The sequence below is a fragment of the Oncorhynchus nerka genome, linkage group LG9b, assembly GCF_034236695.1.
Source record: "Oncorhynchus nerka isolate Pitt River linkage group LG9b, Oner_Uvic_2.0, whole genome shotgun sequence".
NCBI classification, from domain to species: domain Eukaryota; kingdom Metazoa; phylum Chordata; class Actinopteri; order Salmoniformes; family Salmonidae; genus Oncorhynchus; species Oncorhynchus nerka.
This window is the reverse complement of record NC_088424.1, coordinates 31,811,344-31,818,981: the sequence shown is the minus strand read 5'-3', so window position 1 is coordinate 31,818,981 and position 7,638 is coordinate 31,811,344.

The window sequence follows — 7,638 nt, the reverse complement described above, 5'->3', positions numbered from 1 at the left end:
TTCTTTTGACATTGGTAAAAATCAAGCTATAAAGTACAGTGTCTACTGCTAGTCAAATTACTGTTAAATGTTGATACAGCGACAGCAGTTGATCGATAGTTAACGGTGTGTAACTCCAGAGCTCCACGATGTAGAACCCATAGAAATAGTTGAACCACGAGCCGTCGTACTGTAATACCACGTTGTAATTGGTCGGCAGAAGTCAAATGTCATCCAATGGCAACTTCTCTTTCAAGCAGGTGCTATTCCCCTATAATGTTCTACGATACATCATGATCGATTAAATGAAATTTGATTTGCATTCGATAATGAATGCACAATAATTTAGTCTTTGACATTTTAGTACATTTAACTTAGTTTGTATCAATCTTTGACATTTATGAAGAAGGGATTAGTAACTAGTTTTGCCACAAGGAGGGGCCACTGGCCTCGGGGAAAATATTACCGGTAAACTACTGTTGATTCCCCTTCATGACTTTGCTGAAAGATGCTCCGTTGCTCCCAATACATAACTTCAAGAACTGTCTCTTTGTTGAAGATTTGAAATGAACAGTATTACATCTAGAAATACTCTCCCGTGTCCTTTAAATGTTTTGGGTTTAGAATATTATATCAAATCATTTAGATTTAAGTGTTCCAAGGTGGTTGGATGAATATATGCACTGGGTGGAGATGTCAGTTTACTATAATATCTCTTCTCATAAAATAATTATGCAATTAGATATTTCTATGGCTCCCCTTAAACCCTTTGGTACTGCTCCCTTTACTTTCAGCTCCAGCAGCAGCAGCAGCAGTAGCCTAACCCCTAATTCAGCACATTAGCTCATGAGTTTTCCTCTCCAGGCCAGGGCTGGCACATAAAGCCCACACTGTTGTTTTCCAGACTTAACTAGGCCATCAAATCAGCTGAGCTCTGAGCAGGAGGGCAGTATTAGGTCTATTACCAGGGGCCAAACAGACATATTGCCCCAAATTTGAGTCCTTCCTATTATGTCACACATGAAGTAGTCACATTTGGAGCAGGCAGACACATAAGCCACTCCCAAGTGACAAAGCTGGCTCCATAAAAGTAATGGTTTGGTGGGTGGGGGGGGGATTGGCAAAAAGAGAGAAAAATGATTTATCTATCTAGAATCTAGAATCATCTACAAATGCATGCCACACTTTGGTTGATGAGGGAGCAAACACAATACCTATGTTTAAGGACATGGGGACTGTGGAAAGCTCTTGCTGACAACTGATATCCTCTGAAGGACAGCTAATAGATGTCTAATAGACTAAATACCTGCTAAACTGCAGCCGAAACTGGTTTTAAGATTTAATAAAGCTCTTTTCATGGCTCAAGTCTCACTTTTATTTGTTATCCCTGGATTCGTTTTCTGTGCTCAGATTTGCTCTTGTGTGCTATTAAAATAAATTTCATTAAGCCTTGGCAAAGGCTTCTGTGTTTCACGTCTCACTGAAATATCATACCACGTTTTAGAGTTATTTGAATGAGGGAGGCAAATTCCTCCAGCTGCCTTTGATCCAGTGAGACTTTACAGCTCTCACTGGTTGACTATCAATCTAAAAACGTTATGTCTTAGTGGAGGAGTTACTTATCTCAACTGGCTCAGTTCAGACTCCAGACAGACATGAGCTCTATTAGCTAAATGGTTCTATTTTTATTCAGGGTTATTTTCTTCCCATCTGTATGGGTTTGCATCCCTGGTTAATATCATTAGCTGGTTGTGGGTGTGTTGTGACACGTTTGAGGACTGCGTTGGTAGGGATAAATAAATGGACCTCTATGGAGATTCCCAACAGTGTATGTCTCTCTGAGCAATTGTCGTCACCAGGAACCTGGTGGTTGAAGGTTCCACACATTTTTTCCGAAAGTCTTCCGAGTTTAGCACCGTCATGGTGGTCAAAGACTCCTTTCACCCCTGATGATCCCACAGAGGACCACCAGCCGTCCCCAGAGCCAGGCTGTGGCCAGTGCCTGAGTGTGGTCTCCTCACTGGGGCCAAAGATCTCACCTTCTCCCTTCCAGCTCCTGCATTGGTGGCTCTCTTGTCGGAGGGCGGCAGGTGTGTGGCTAACTGACTATGTAAAGTTTGAGGGTTTATAGTGCAGACAGAGTGACGGGAAGTCTCAGGGTGGATCCACTGCGTGTGTTTTACATAAATGGCGGACGTGAGCATACACACACACGCACGCACACACGCACGCGCGCGCACGCACGCACGCACACACACACACGCGCGCGCACACACGCACGCACGCACACACACACGCACGCACGCACGCACACACACACACACACACACGCGCGCGCACGCATGCACGCACGCACACACACACACACACACACACACACACACACACACACACACACACACACACACACACACACACACAAATGTAACACAGTGATTTTAATAGTAGTGTAGGCAGGGGAATCTGAGCATTTTAACAGCTGCAGAAAGAGCTCTATGTGGTCGGTCCATCTCTCTCCACCACCCTCCTTCATACATAGTTACACACCTTTAAGAGAGGCCCCAGCGCCATCCAATGCAAATATTAGAGAATCTGTAAAGAATGTACCTCAGGCCTCCGGTGGAAAACTCTTTCTCTCTTCCCCACTGTACCATAACATAGCACACCGCCCACAAAAAGACTCAAGCCATGCAAATCAGTTGAGGGACAGAAAGTCTCATACTAATGAATGTACACTAGATCATATTAATTCTCAATCGGCTTATACATATAGACCTCTGACATCTTTCCTTTTCTCTCATAAAGATAATGACCTTGGATGACCTCTCTTAGCCGTCCTCTCCCTAGTTATCACCCTAGTTAAGCTGCTGAATTGTTACATTTTGCCCATTACAAGCAAAGTGTACAAAGTCAACTGTTCCAATAGGCTTTTAAGGTCTCAGTAATTGTTGTAATAGTTAGTGTGTGTGAACATGTTTAATTGGCTCAGTTTTAAAAAAACAAGCCTGTAAAACAGTAAAAAGAGTTATGTTTGGTTTATTCCAACTGGTTTCTTTATGTCACTTTTATATTAAACCCTGATGATTGGGTGTGTGCTGTTTAGTCTCTGGCTGTGATGTATAGTAGTTATATATACTATGTATCAATGATTCTTGAGACCAACGTGATGTCATAGGAAAATGTCATCCTGGCATGTTTTAGCAAAAAGGTAAAATGTCACAGTAGCTGATGTTTTTCTTAATACAATGCAATCAATGGGAAAATATGTGTGTCACAGGGTTGACGTTTTTCTCAATACATTGCAGTTATTGGGAAAGATGAGTGTCACAGGGTTGATGTATTTCTCAATACATTGGAGTCAATTGGAAAAGATTAGTGTCACAGGGTTGATCTCTTGTCTGTCTCTCTGTCACTCTCTTCTTTATCCCCCTCATTCTCTTCGTTTCACCCCCTTTCCCCCTCTTTCACCCTCTCGGTCTCTCTCTCTCTCCATCGCTCTCTCCCCCTCCTTTACCTTCCTACACCTCCTCTCATCTCCCTCTCCCTCCGCTCTCCTTCCTCTCTCTCCTAGTCCCTCCTTCACACTCTCCCTCTCTCTCTCCCCTTCCCTCACTCTCCCCCTTCTCTCTCTCCTTCCCCCTACATTCTCTCTACCTCCTTCTTTCCCTGCCTCCCCCTCCTCTACTCTCTCTATCCCCTTTCTCTCTCCCTCCTCTCCCTCCCCATCCCTCCTTCACCCTCTCTCTCTCTCCCCCTCTTTTCCCCTTCCTCACTCTGCCCCTTTTCTCTCTCTCCTACCCCTCCATTCACTCTCCCCCTCCTTTCTCTGCATCCCCCTGCTCTCATCTCTCTCCATCACTCCCACAAACAGACAGACATACTCCAACAAACAACCACAGACATGCAGACAGACTTGCAGGCATATACAGACAGTTTCAAGTGAATAAGAATTCATTCAAGAACGTATAGCAAGGCTCTTAGTTTCTAGAACTGCAAGACCATTGTGTTCAATGAAGGTCAAAATGCTTTTGGGTCTATTAACTTCAAAGTTCATAGGCCGGGTTCCGCGGTCACAAATTATCTACAATTTGGGAAGATTAAACCTTTTTAAACCTTTGAAACCGCACATATGACCCCAATTAGGTCACTTTCTGTCAAATCTGAAATTTAATGTATGGCCCCTATGGACCTTCTTTAACAATGCAAATCTTTACATTAAGAATAGAACGTTCTAGAGGATGGAAGACAGTGTTTTTGTGTAACTGCAGGAAGAGAATAAAGGACCATGTTGAGGATTAATTAAGACACTTCCTGTTGCCACAGGAAGCTGAACCTAAACACAGGGCATCTCTATAAGGTCACGATTGGTTGTGTGCAAAGACGGTTAGGTAGCTCAATCGTAGGGGCGTCATGGTTATGTGAGGGCTGTAGGTACTGCTTCTCTATAGAAGAACAGCCTTGTTCTCTGTGAGACCAAGTTTTCACTGTGAAGAGTTCATTTCAACTGGTCAGATATAGGCTTGCATTCATTGGGAGTGTCTGTTGAACGATCCCATGAGTAAATTTTGTTTGTAGCTTCGAAAGCACATTAACTCAAGGTCGGGCTTCAAGTGGGGCCTACTTTTCTGTCATATAGTGAGGGGATGTATTAATTGTTCATTGGATGAAGGCTAGGGTTATGTCAAGGGTTGAGGCCCTAACCGTAACCCTCGCTTCATCTCTAACTATCTTATACTAAACCTAACCCTAACCGTAACCCTCACTTCATCTCTAACTCTAGCGTATGCTAAAAATAGCCTCATCCCTAACCCTCGCTTCATCTCTAACTCTAGCTGATACTAAACGTAGCCCTATAACACTAACCCTCGCTTCATCTCTAACTCTAGCGTATGCTAAACCTAGCCTCATCCTAACCCTCGCTTCATCTCTAACTCTAGCTGATACTAAACGTAGCCCTAACACTAACCCTCGCTTCATCTCTAACTCTAGCGTATACTAAACCTAGCCTCATCCTAACCCTCGCTTCATCTCTAACTCTAGCGTATACTAAACCTAGCCTCATCCTAACCCTTGCTTCATCTCTAACTCTAGCTGATACTAAACGTAGCCCTAATCTGAACCCTCCTTTCATCTCTATCTCTAGCTATTAGTAAACCTAGCCTCAACCCTAACCATCGCTTCATCTCTAACTCTAGCTGATACTAAACCTAGCCCTAACCCTCGATTCATGTCTAACTCTAGCTGATACTAAACCTAGCCCTAACCCGTGCTTCATCTCTACCTCTACCGCATACTAAACCTAGTCTCAACCCTAACCCTCGCTTCATCTCTAAATCTAGCTTATTCTAAACCTAGCCCTAAACCTAACGCTCGCTTCATCTCTAACTCTAGCTTATACTAAACCTAGCCTCAACCCTAACCGTTGCTTCATCTCTAACTCTAGTTTATACTAAACCTAACCCTAACCCTTGCTTCATCTCTAACTCTAGTTTATACTAAACCTAGCCCTAACCCTTGCTTCATCTCTAACTCTATCTTATAATAAACCTAGCCCTAACCCTATCCCTAATCCTTGCTTAATTTCTAACTCCAGCTAATCTTAACCTAGCATTAAACCTAACCCTCGCTTCATCTCTAACTCTAGCGTATACTAAACCTAGCCCTAATCCTAACCCTCGCATCATCTCTAACTCTAGTTTATACTAAACCTAGCCTAACCCCTAACCCTCTCTTCATCTCTAACTATAGCTGATACTAAACCTAGCCTCAACCCTCGCTTCATCTCTAATTCTATTTCATACTAAACTAGCCCTAACCCTCGCTTCATCGCTAACTCTATCTTATACCAAACCTAGCCCTAACCCTCGCTTCATCTCTAACTCTAGCTTATACTTAAACTAGCCCTAATCCTCGCTTCATCTCTAACTCCAGTTTATACTAAACCTAGCCCTAACCCTATCCCTAATCCTTGCTTCATTTCTAACTCCAGCAAATTCTAAACCTAGCCCTAAACCTAACCCTCGCTTCATCTCTAACTCTAGCTTATACTAAACCATCCTAACCCTCGCATCATCTCTAACTCTAGCTGATACTAAACCTAGCCCTAACCCTCGCTTCATCTCTAACTCCAGTTTATACTAAACCTAGCCCTAACCCTATCCCTAATCCTCGCTTCATCTCTAACTCTAGCTTATACTAAACCATCCTAACCCTTGCATCATCTCTAACTCTAGCTGATACTAAACCTAGCCTCAACCCTCGCTTCATCTCTAACTATCTTATACAAAACCTAGACCAAGCACTAACCCTCGCTTCATCTCTACCTCTAGTGTATACTAAACCTAGCCTCAACCTTAACCCTCACTTCATCTCTGAATCTAGCTGATACGAAACCTAGCCCTAAACCTTCACTTTTTCTCTAACTCTAGCTTATACTAAACCTAGCCCTGACCCTAACCCTCGCTTCATCTCTAACTCTAGCTTATACTAAACTTAGCCCTAGCCCTAACCCTCGCTTTATCTCTAACTCTAGTTTATACAAACCTAGCCCCAATCCCAACCCTTGCTTCATCTCTAACTCTATCTTATGTTAAACCTAGCCTCAACTCTAACCCTTGCTTCATCTCTAACTCTAGTTTATACTAAGCCTACCCTCAACCCTAACCCTAACCCTCGCTTCTTTTCCACATCTTGGCTCAAACCTAACCCTCGCCATAACCCTATCCCTAATTTCGTGTCCACATCTCCGAGCCAAGATGTGGAGGGCTAGAGTTATGGCTAGATTTGGGTTGAGCCGGGATGTGGACATGAAGCTATGGTTAGGTTTACGGTTGAGTTTAGAGTTTGCCTGCCTGCCTGCCTGCCTACCTGCCTTTTTTCCCCATTGACTGCAATTTATTGACATCAGATTGAATTGGTTGACACTTATCTTTCCCCATTGACTCCAATGTATTGACATAAACGACAACCCTGTGACACTCATCTTTTTCATTGAATGCAATGCATTGACATAATTGTCAACCCTGTGGCACTCATGTTTTCCCAATGACTGCAATGTATTGAGAAAAACATCAACCCAGTGGCATTTGGATGACGTTTTCAGGCTGATAATGGGCTGTTCAGGCAGCATCAAAACTCATGATAATACATTTTTTCAGTCACGAATCAGTCCCTTTTATTAATTCCCATTGACTTTCAAGTTTTGTGATATGGATGTGTATGTAGTGTGCCGTGTGTTGCAGACCAATCAGTCAGAGGAACCCGCTGGTCTCCTCTTCTGGGATCCGTTTCCCTCCAGATACAGCCTGTTCTACCGGTGATTACAGACCACAGGGAGTCGTGACTTTTTCAATGAAATATATTCAAAAACATATAGCCCAAGCACTTTTGTTTGGAAAGAATGTACATTTCTCAGTAAAGGAAAAAAGATCACTTGGAAATTTGGACAGATTCCATTCCAGTTCCCCCCTCCCCCTCTCCCCCACTTTTCTTTCTCTTTCCCTCTCCCCCAACCTTTCCTCCCCCTCTCCTTCTCTTCTTCCCTTCTCTCTGTCCTGTATGGCTTTCAGCAATGTGTTTCTCGCTGGCTGTTCCAATGGCTCCCACTAACTCTCTGCTTCGTCTGCATTTTTTAAGTCTCCAAAACCACACAAAACAAAC